Genomic DNA, 12,394 nt, shown 5'->3' with positions numbered 1-12,394 from the left:
ATTTCTGATTGTTCTTTCAGGTTATTACACTTTGAAACAGCAACAGGTTTAATATACAGATACTATTTCCTTCAGCTCCAGAGGTGCAGTCCTCAGGTACCCTGAGTTGAGGTTTGAAAGCATTAAATGGAAGAGGAAAATTATGATTTTCAGTGATTGTTATGTTACTGATTTCAGTTTTCAATAATCATCCCTTAAGCAATGGCTAGTTTAGACAGAAGGCAACTTTAATGTGTTCCTGGCAGCACCAACTGCTTACTACTCTGTGATCCATCTACTGTTTTAACTTAGGCATCATTACTATTTTTCTTCTCACTCCACAAATCAGCTACCAAAATTGTATGTGTTGTTTTTTATGACACATATATTCAATGAAGACATTCCTTTTCAGAAGTTACAAAAAGTTTACAGTTGGAGTCTTTGCCTTCTTGCATCATATTTAAGAATTTTACCACTAGTCTATCTACCTTGAGTTCAGTAGCAAAATGTTGACATAAAACAGAGGCACAAACCTGATGATCCAGACCATTGCTTGTCAGGTTATTTGTAGCAGACAGACAGTTATCAATTGCATAATTTCATTTTAAAACATGTATTATCTGATGTTTCCCCTAGTGGCTTTTTTGGGAAAATGTTTCACAAGCAAGACCATGTAGCAAAACAAAGCTAAAACAGGAACTGCAGATGAAGAACAGATCTGTCAGATAAAGTCATGGTCCCAGGAGATTAATTTAGATCTATATAAGCATCAAGAATCTAGCACGAGAAAGCACTTACTAATCAAGCAGCCTTTTTTTTTTTTTTTTTTTTAATAGTCTTCTGAACTATGAATTTATTTATCTAATGAGAGATGACAGATACAGAATCCATTATCTTCTCATAGCTACTTTTCTACAGCAGAGCCACTGGAGAGAATCTACCTGGGGGTCCCAGCTTCCAGTGGGAAGTGTAAACTAACAAGATTTATGTTGTTGCAAAATTAAGATTTCGACTCAACATGGAAATCTGAGTAAGTGGGTGTTCTATATACTTACTGACTGCAGAAAGTATTCCGTTTTTCCCCTCTGGAAGACTGTATTTGATGCAGCTGACAAGAATGAGATGCAGCCACCCAAAAAAACCATTGTTGCATATTTTAGCATCGGTTGCAAAAATAATGTGAAAAAAATCATACTTTCCATGAATTAAACTCATGCCTTATCACCACTTTCCATTCCACCCTCTGAAGTGTAGTGTTAGAGCCTTAATCATGTGAGAGACTCCAGCTTGGAGACTGTCAGCTGCAGGGTGTAACCAACTGGCATCCTCTGTGAGCCCCACAGAAAAGACCTGGATCACACCTGCTGATGGGCTACCTCTACTCCTTACAGACTGTGCAAAATGGCATTTGACAGGAACATACTGAAAGATCAGAGAAGTGAAATCCCAGCAGAGCAAAAAGCCACATTCACGTTGAACTGGAGATTTTTCTCTGTAGTCTGAATCTTTACCATCTTTGAATATCTTCTAAATATATAATAATTCACCTGAATCTTTACCATCTTTGAATATCTTCTAAATATATAATAATTCACCTTTCCTGGCAAAAGAAAGCTCCTTTCAGAATAGAGGTACATGACATTTTCTGTGCAGACTAAGAATGCACCATGAAGGGGAGAATTTCAAGATCTAGGGGCTGGATAAAATAATATACCATCATGAAAAAAATTATTAAGAATAGTATTTCACATTAAAAAAAAAAAAAGGATATTTCATCAAGCTGGGTTTTTTTTAACTTTGCTTACTTTGAAGACAGCTAGTTCCTTTCTTAGGCCCTTGCCAGCCTGTCCTTCTGACTATACAGGTCAGCATAGAGAATGATCAGGAAAAAAAGAACAAATGTGAATTGTGATGGTAGGAAAATTTTAATAGTAGCAATAAGGTTGCTTAAATGAATATTATTTGCTTTAACCTATCTGCCCAACCATTATGCAGCTGCTGCTGGAGGTTTCCCACTGAGCTAGCTGTACTGAATAAAATATTTCTAGAGCCTTTTAGATCACAGAGGAAAGATTTCTTCATTTATATGCCTTCAAGTGGTGCAGCAAAGCCTGTATCTGCCTCTCTGTCTAGTTATAATAAAAAGTCAGCTGTATGTTTTTGCTGCCTTCTTATTTGAGATATCACATGTCCCAAGGCACTCATATATACAGTTCTAAAAATCTACAGATTGCAATTCTACTTGGCTGCTATTTACAGGCTTATCTTGCTCCTTTTTGCCTGACCGTGGTTCCTGCAGAGTAGCAACTAGAACCCGGGCTGTAATTACTCAGCCACCTGCAGATGCGTAGATGAAAACAAGAAAATCAACACTAGTACACAGACAGAGTACAGGCACTTCTGAGTCAAGAGGAATTCAGCATATAGAATCAGGTATACAAAAGATCAAGGTCAGGAAACTTAAGTTGTGTATAACTGGGCCATAAGTGTTGGTCAGCTGTCTTCAAGACGTCTACTTTAAGAATGTCTGAACTCTTCTGTCTATGACTTATCAATCTAAATTTATCAAAGGTAATACATGAACAACACTATAAAAATCCTTTATATTACCCTTAGAAATGCTAGCAAATATTAAGATCTACTTTTTTTTTTTTTTTTTCATTCACTTGTGTTCATTCACTGGTGCAGTGAACCTGTTCCCTTTTCCTTTGCATTAATACATTTTCTGCTTGCTGTGTAACAGTAGTTCATCCTGCTGCATAAATTAAGGCATCAGGAAAGCATAACAACCCAGCCAATTAATATGCCTAGTGGCTAGTCTGTCTGGGACCTATGTATAAACAAGAGAAAGAGCATCATCTAGTGAATGATTTGGGACACATAACTGGCTCCTATGTGAAATTACTCCGTGGTGGAGGCTCTCTGCCTTCCAGCAGAATGTGTGCACGCTAGCCTCTGATCAAAAAGTGCTTAAAGCTAGGTGGTATGAAACTCCCCAGTGTTTTATAACAATGCATGAAAAGGAAATCTTCTGCAGTCTCAATTCTGCATTTCAATTTCAAAACTATACTTTCTGATTTTTGATTAGTAACACCCTAGGTTTAAGAATGGGGCAGGGGAGTTGTTTTTGGAAATTTTGTACAGCAACTGCTGTAGTATGGCCTGGTGGTTAAATAATGCTGATAGGCCCAATGGTAATCAAATGTTATCAGTAGTATAACCTCCATGTTAAACTGCACAAAACCTCTGGTAGCAAACCCTACACTTCTAGAGGCAATATCTAAAGAATCAGCTCTGAAGCAGACTTGCACTTAACCTGTTTCTGAGGCCTCCACCCACCCAGGCCTTTAACCTATCATTACCAGAGCTATTTATAATGCTCTAAAGGCCTGATGAGCTTCAGGTCATGGCTATTTAATTATTGAAGAACTGTTTCAAGCAGTGACAGAGAAATGTTGCCTTCTTCCTTGATGTACTATGGTCATATTGTGGCCTCATACAGAAAATGAGACGGTCCATAGAAGTATTTATATAAGCCAGGTAAAATTATGCAGGCACAGTGATGATGTGGGGTTTTTTACCTGTCTCCTTTTGTTGTTATTGTTTTCTATCTATGCTTTTAGCCCGTTCTCTTGATTCTTCTGAATAATTGATCTTATGGTCTCATATCACAACAAGCGCATCTTCATTTCTTGTTTCTCTGTTTATATGCATTCTTATTTTTGTTGTTTTCTTTCTAAAATGCTAGAAGTCTTTTGCTTGCTTGTTTTTTCCTACTGTTGTTAGTACTAACCAAAGCATCACATGGACTGCCCAGGGATGCTGGGGGTAGGAAGAAGAAGAAAATAAAGCTGTGAAGAAAGAGGAGAAAAATTCATTTTAATTGTCTGGCTTCTGTAAAGTTTTGCTTCTACTGCTCACATTTAATGCTCCACAGGCAAATGTGTTTTATGCCCAGGATCTTTGCAAGTGTCTCCATACCCCCTAAACCTTCTGTCAATCATTCCCTAGTGTCTGGCCCTTCCAAACTAGTATGTAAACAATAATTTCATAAATTAAGCTACTTCTCAGCCTAATTGCTTGAACGTGTTTTGCAGAGCATGGGAAGAAAGTGTTCTATCTCTGCCCCTTCATTGTGGACTTGGTTTATTTTAGATGTGAGTGTTTTGCTGTTACCAATAGGTAAACAAAACTGAGGTAGTGCTCTGCGTTTGTGGGTCAGACCAATTACTTCTACATGTAGCCTTATCATGTGATAATCATTTTAATGCCTGAGAGTCTCCGGCAGTGCATTAAGCAATGTAAAAGGGTCTGTCACGTTTGTCCTCTCAGCTTCAAGAGTCTGTTAGTTGAAATATTGCATAATGGGGCAAAAGCATAGGTTTGATTTTTTTTTGTATAGAAGGGACTGGTTTGGAGGTTTTTTTGTTTGCTTGATTGTGTTTGGGGTTTTTTTGGTTTTGTTTTGTTTGTTTTTTTTTTTTTTTTTAATGAAGTATCCTAAATAATAATACTTAAAATCTTTTAGCCTGACTGGATCAGTCAGCCTAAATTTTGTCTACTACATATTTTTATCCTTGCAGAAGTCCATTGGGTTAGTCAAGCAAAACTGTTGGACAGATTTCTCATCTAGTCTTTCTGGATAATGTCAGGCCAGGCTAAACAGAATTTAGATATAAATTGCATATAGAAGTAATTTCCAAGGAAGGCCCATTCACAGAATATTAAGATTGTGTTGTTCATCTCTAAGAAAGGAAATGAGACCTTTTGTGTCTTTTCACCGGTTTCTGAAGAATATATTGTCACGTGTGCATCTGTGTTTTGCCCATAGGAGTTCAGAACTTACTTAATGCTGCCCTAAACCAGAAAGCTCATGGAAAATGTATTGTATATTATTTATTTTTCCTGTTTGTAAAGTAGGATGATATCTCTTTATTCAGGTACATGTCATGCAGCTCAAGTGACTCTCTTAGGCTTTGCATAACTAATGGATAATAGTCCAAGTGATTAATTACTAAACACATCACAAGCCAATATTTGCAACTCTGTCTAGGCCCCATCTGCATGTTTAGGTGCTCTCGCCTACCTAGACATTTGAAAATGAGACTTTGACTCCTGTGTCAATCACATGTTTTTGTGTAATTTGCCCTAAATATTTTAAAATCCTTTGCTTAGAAGCAGTTGTGGAAGTGCAGAGCTCTTATAAAATATACAATTTTTTAAACTTCTGTCGTTAATATTTGAATATACTTAGACATACTAAAATAATAGTGAATTTCTTTAAAATGTAAATTATTTACAAGAAATCTGTGTTCATTACTTTACATAGAAGGATTATGTAGTTTTGTCAGTAATTGCTGACATTTTTCATAATTCATATCTGACAGTGTGCTAAAAGAGGTTTTTTATATAACTATTTTGTCATGTCTGCTAATGAGGGTGAGCATGAATGCTGTTTACCCATTAAAATGAAGAGAAAATAATATAGTCATGTATTGTCCCTGATCATTCTTTTAGTCTATACATTGAGGTTTTAGGTACCGTCCTAAGTGGAAGAGTTGTAACGGTGTCACAAAATGAGCATAAATTTTCTGTTTAGCAGATCATATTTTCCTGCTTTAGGAAAAGCAATGGGATACACAGGCAAGACACCGGCAGGCTTTTATGTTAATTGCAGGATGCCACAAGGTTTACTGACAGAAACACGTAGACAGACATTACATTAACACGTCCAGGTGAAAAAATGATCTTTATAAACTCTAAGAAATGTTAGTATGTGATACCTTACTGCTGATTGTGAAAGTAAAGGATGCGAACTCACCAAGAGAAAAAGACCCATTCCTAACTCATGAACTTTTCAGTGCCTTAAAGTAGGATCATAGTTTTTCATTCATGATAGAATAACAGACTCTATTTCCTTCTCAGTTCCACTAAATACTTCAGCTTCACAAGACAAGACTGATAAAAATCAATTACTAATATTACATAAATTAATACTTAATATACCTCTAAAGAATTATATTTTTTTAAAAAAGAAAGGTGAAACTTAAAATGAAGGCATATATATTTAAAAAAAAAACAGCAAATCACAATCTTTCTGAGTTTGGATTTGTAAAGTAAGAAAAAATGTATTAATGTTTTACTGATGGTAAATAATCTAGTTGAATCCAGGAAAAAAACCCACAGAAAATAATTGTTTTACTTGTTACAAATGCCTACCAAATTAAAGGATTTATAATCTACAAGAGATGAAACTTCCAGAAAGAAAAGAAGCTAATTATAGTGGAGTTTTTTCCATTTGGAAATCTTCTCAAGAGTCAAAACAATGCATCAAGTTTCTGAGTTATAACTGGGTTGCATAGTAAAAGGTACAACTGAATCCTGGGACATAGAAACACAGGTATTTGTAGCTACAGCCCTAGGGAGATTTTTTTTTAAGGTTTATACAGTGGTATTGATCTTTCTGGAGTTTCTTCACTGCATCATAGTATTGAAACAAAAGATTTTATATTAATTTAGATGTAGTATGACACCACAGAAAGCTGGTTTCCCAAATCTAGTACTTTCATAGGAAGTCATATATCTTTATAAAGAAAACAAAGGTTCAGTTTTGGTAGCCAGTACTCATGACAAAATTAAAACACTAAAGGATTTTAGGGTCAGGCTTTCCCTTAAACGTATTTTTTCCTTGGTCCTGTTTGATCTGCCTCTACTAGTGCATTAATTTACAGGTGGTTATATGATGCAGGTGTATCTGTTATATACCTCATAATGAGAGCTTCATATTTATTTCTTTTTGGATCTGTGCATCTAACCATGGCTGACATCAAGGCAAGTTAGTTCCTTTTATCACTTCATCTTCTTACTTAGAACCAGGACTTGCAAGGCCATGAGAGGTACCCAGCTGGTGCATATGAATAGCGGTGAGAACGCTGTCACTGTCACTTCCAATATTCCTGTAAGGCAAGGACTGCACTTCTGAACAGAGACTGTGGTCTAGCAGAAAGCCAGTCCAGAAGGAAAGGCAAAACGAAACCTCTACTGCCAGCCAGCACAAAGATTTTGTTAACATGCTCGGTGTGAGTCAAACCTATTAAATGATAGCAGTAAATGCAGAAACATTTGGCTAGAACATTGCTATGGTACTAGATGACACAGTCACCTCTCAATTTAAGTCTCTCCTTAAAATAAGTCTGATAAAGGCAGTCACACAACTGAGTAAGGCTAAATTATGAGCTACATCAGTGTTCATCATTAGCAAATCTGTCCATTCATTTTTTTCATTACCAGCCATAGCTTACAGGTTTGTATATTTTTGGAAATCTTCTGTCTAGAAGCATATGTGATTCTTTCCATATATGTATGTATATGTGTATACGTATATATAATATGTGTATGTATGTTTGTAGTAAATTAATCTGAAAAAATGACAAAATTGTTAGTAAAAGCTTGTAAGAACAATGTAGAAAGTAATATATGGAACCATTTTTAATAACTAGAGAAAGCACAGGAAACAAGTGTTTCAGTTGTTCAAAGTAGCCCTAATATGATAAAGAACAGACATTCTTTTTTTAAGCAGAAGAATATAGCAAAAGAGAAGCAAGTATCCTCCAGCACTTTTTAAATACACTTAGAACCAGTGCACAAACCTTGGAACAGATGGTTTTTAGGACAAAATCTAAACAAAACATGAAAACCATAGCCTCAAGTAGGCGATAACCCTAATACCATCTTTGACAGAAATCCTAAGCAGGAGAACATTCCCAGCTACTCTGTGTTTCTTTATGTGGAAAATATCACATTTAAAATACCTTGGGTCATGGGGAGTGTTGAACTTTGCATCTTTCTCTCAGCAAGATAAGAAGAATAAAGACCAGAATAAGATTGTTTTATATTAGCCTACACAGGTAAAAATATAGAGTGCAATATTCATGTCTGATTTCTGAAAATTCAGATATTTAAGGGGGCTTAGGTCAATTCTGCTAGGCAACTTGGAAGAAGCATCTCATCTTCTCCTCATCCTAGTCCTTTGAGGTATTCTGGATCTTAAAAACACTAGGTGTAACCTGCATACTCCCTGATGTTATGTTCAGAAGTTTGTTATGAGCAAAAAGGAAATATACCTCATACAGAGAACCATGAAATTACTAGTGATACTGGTGGTATCATTATGGCTCATATTGATACAGCAGAAGGCACTGCTATTCCAGGTAAAATCACACTCACACAGCGCACCAATAATAAAAAATGCTCAACAAAAATAAAAGGGGTGATGAAAGCAATCATGCAATTAAATCTTTAATATTCTACCTCACAGCTGCCAGTCTGAACTTCTTTCTCAATGTTCTGGTCACGCATGCTTCCCTGGTCCCTGCCTGCCTCCCTTAGGCAAGTGCAGTGGAATGGTAGCTATACTGGTCTGTTAACTCAGTGTTTATGGTTGGACGTTCTTCTGCAGGTCATTTGCAAAATTTTGCAAACTTTTGCATTTTCCTGCAGCTCTTTTTATGTTGATGTTTTTCAGGGTGCTTCTTTTCCATTTGGTCTGCTATTCTATACTTTAAAAATGGTTTTCTTATCATTGTATGCTGGATATTTGATATAAATGAAATAGGGAAGTACCATCGGATAAAGGATAGGTAAGTATTAGCTCAAACCATTAAGCATTAGATTGAAGAGTTTAGTAAAAACAGTTTGAATAAATGCAGAGATTAACAGTAGTGAACAAGGCCTGTAGTTTAGCAAAAACCACCATCTGATTTTGCTGGCAGATTTTAGCCACTGGACTGTTTCATGGCTAGTACAATAAACAATTTAAGATGAATCAAGACCAGACATGGTGCTATACTGACATCCTGCTGAGCTATAAGTGCTATAAAAGAATAGAGGAACCAAATGAAAGAAAAAACTCTCTTAGCGTATTCATGACAAAGGGAAAGTACAATGTCTGGGGTCTTCTTTCCATGCCAATACTGCTATAAATTCACTCAGTGGAGCAACAGCAAGAGCTTAAATGAACTTAAAATCCAACCTCTAGTTTTATTTGAATATGTTTGGCACTTTCTCATAAGAATGCAGAGTTACAGGGAAAGAGTTAAATTTCAGCTCACTTGGGCTTGTGTTCTGCTAGTAATACTTGATATTCTGTCTTCAGAATTAAAAATAACTGGATGAAACTGTGCAAAGGAACCAAGATTTACCTGTTGTCTTTGCAGGGAACTAACATTACAAAGAACCATAAGTGTTCTGGAACGTTTCTGCAAATATTTCATTTGGGTGTCATGTATTGTATCCTAGATTGGACTTTAGTAATAATACTATCAAATGAACACTTTTTTAAAAAAATCCACCACCATCTGGTGATTAATATTGCTTCACAACACAGTGATTTTTCTTGTCAAGCGAGTCTTTTCTAAATCAATATCACTTTAGAAGCCCCATCTATTATAAATAACAACCTTTTACTTATTCAGTGTTTTCATTCCCCTGAGTTTGTTGCAACTTTACTTACCATTCCAGCAAACCTGGTCTGACATCCCTAACATCCTAACCAGTACATGTATAATTAACAGTAAGCAAACAGCGTCAGGAAAATTAATAGTGACAGTCAAAGCACCACGACCTATTCCTCATCTCTTGCCCACAAATATCCAGAAATGTCTCTTACAGTCTGATGTAGATATTACATAGCATCTGAGAATCTCAGAAAATTAGACCTATTTCCAGGAGAAGGTAATATTGAAAAGACTTAATGGAAAAATTAGATTTATCTATAAAGTACCTTAGATTTATCTATACAAGTTGCAGGTCTGGAATAATTTAAATTTTTACTTTTGAAATATGATCTTTCTCTGTCTTTCTAGCTCTTAGAATGTAGTTATTGTAAAGATATGCATTTCTTGTTTCCTGAAAATCTGCAATTCTCTAGAATTTCCACTTTTTTAATATATATATTTAATATTAAAGGCTGTATCTTTAGTTCAAAAAGCAGTCAAGAGATGGAAGACAAAATAAGGACAAGAAACATTCCCCAAACTCTGAAACTGTTGCCTAACTGCTTCAGACTTTCTTATGGAGGCTATAACCCAAGCAATCTTCATAACAACTGTTCATATGACAAAATGCAAAATGTATCTGGGTCTTTGGAAAACAGTTTTGTAAAACATAAGAGGACAGATGACTGATAAGCCATGAAGTATCAGGCATCCAGGGCAGATCAGTAAGCAAGCACACTGGAGGCAGAGAACCTTTAAAGGGACGAGTAATGAAGAAGGATAAGTGAGAAGTACAGAAGGGTAACAACACTTTCCTATTGGTGAGCTACCACCTGAGCCTTTTCACTGATTTTTACATTGAAATGAGATGACTCCTAAAGAAGGAATGGTGTCAGCAATGCCTGCAGTTCTGTCTCTAGATTCTCATTGCCAACAGGTTCAAGTCATCCTTCAGTTAATAATACCAACACAGGCATGATTTCATAGATTAGAACACTAATCTTTAGTGAATATATGTAAATTGGTGCTTTATATTTTATTATGATTAATGAACTACAACAATATTTAAGCTAACATATTTCACTCACCAGTGTAGTCCTAGGGAAGAAGAGATGACTCGCAAATTCAGAACCTTAACATTTCAGAAGTATGCTGCATTGTGTATAAAATTACAATGTTTGTATTCACAAACAGTTCTTGAAAGTGACAAGACTGACATATAGCCTGTATACTTATATGTGCACATATTTTATATCTGATATTCATACCTTTAGATAACAGTCTGAAAAGCTCTTTGCGATCTTGAAGCAGAACAGATAACAAAACATTCACAACTATGGACTCTTAAGAGAACTCCTGGGATAAAACACTTGCACTGAAACCTCCATCTATTCAGGCGGTTGGTTTGTTCATCATTCTTGAAAGAAACAACAAATTTCAGGCTTGATTTGAACAGCCAAGTGAACATTTTGAGAATTTCCAGGAAAAATTACTTCTTACTATATTGCTTTAGAAATGATTACAACTAGTGTGCATTTAATTAATTTTGAAGAAATTAAGGACAGCAAACCAATCCATGGCCAGTAATAGCTGAAGCAGTGGAAGTGTCCACCAGAGAAAGAAGTCATGTGGGCAAAGTTAAAGACTGCAAAAGGGTCAGTCATCAAAGTGCCTTCAATCTACCTGTGGCAATCCAAGAAGAGGGAAGACAGCTGGTAGACCACAATCAGGGTGAGAAATAGGAGGGGAGGATGCCTTGTCAAGGGAGAAGCAGAATCATATTAAGAAATCACAGAAGATACAATCTTTTGATGGAAAATAGGTAAAGGATGAGAGTTGTTATTATTTTCCACATGTCAAGCAAACGTTCATTATGCAACAAACCTTTCAAGAGAAGCTAGCCATCCAGGAGGTTGAGTGAATTAATTGTATAGCTGTGAGGGAAATGAAAGAGAGCTACCTACGCTTGTTCCCCATGTTTTTCCTCTCCACTGGAGGGTCTGGTTTGGGGAAGGTCTAGCAAGGGTTTTGTTTAGTGTTTGCTCAACCACCGGAGCTTTAATTTGATTTGTTTATGCTTGTTTTGCATAACTGTGCAAAGTATCACTTGCACATCATTTTGCTCCTCCTTAGCTGATGGTTAAAACAGAAATTAATAGGATAAAAAAGGATTTATAGAGCACTAATACAAAGTCTAGCTGTTTCAGTTGGTTTTACTTTAATAATACCACTAACCAGTAGAGACAGGAAATCACTAAAGTTGAAAAGGAACTGCATGAGTTTTGATTTTCTTCTATAAGACAAAATAAACAGGCATCTATCATAAGTAGCAAAAAAAAGATATAGGCAAGGAATTTTGTAAAATAGAAGAGATGAGAGGATGAATGATATATTACAAAGATGTCAGTCACATGCATTCCTCTGTTGCACTACAATTATGTAAGTTTCAATTGAAGTAGGTCCTGTTATGTAAAGTATTTCAAGAGGTAAATTCAATACATACAGGTCCTACAAGGCGTTTGGTTACCCATGCATTACAGCATACTAAATATAAAAGCTAAGTTTCTGTAAAGCATCTAAATAATTAAAAAAAAACCCCAAAACTATCAATTCATCCATGCTGCACAAACACCTAATTTTGGCATCTACAAAAAATGTGACCCATTATTTTTTCAACATGGAAGGTGAAATGAGAATTCTCTGCCTACCTGCATGCGAAATTCAGTTTTCAGATAATAATCTGAGTTTCAGAAGTGTGACTGCTTTTATGGAAGAGATCTATTCCATCTAATTTGGTAATGTGTTTCTGTATACCTGCTGTTTTGTTCTTTTGGATGCAAACAGAAGTGCTAACAATACAGTGGTGGTGGGAATGGATCACTCAAAAATCTGCCTATGTTCAATCAAGAAGTTCATAGTTT

Source organism: Falco punctatus, assembly GCF_963210335.1.
Source record: "Falco punctatus genome assembly, chromosome: 3".
Lineage (NCBI taxonomy): Eukaryota > Metazoa > Chordata > Aves > Falconiformes > Falconidae > Falco > Falco punctatus.
Note: the sequence above shows the minus strand (reverse complement) of the source record.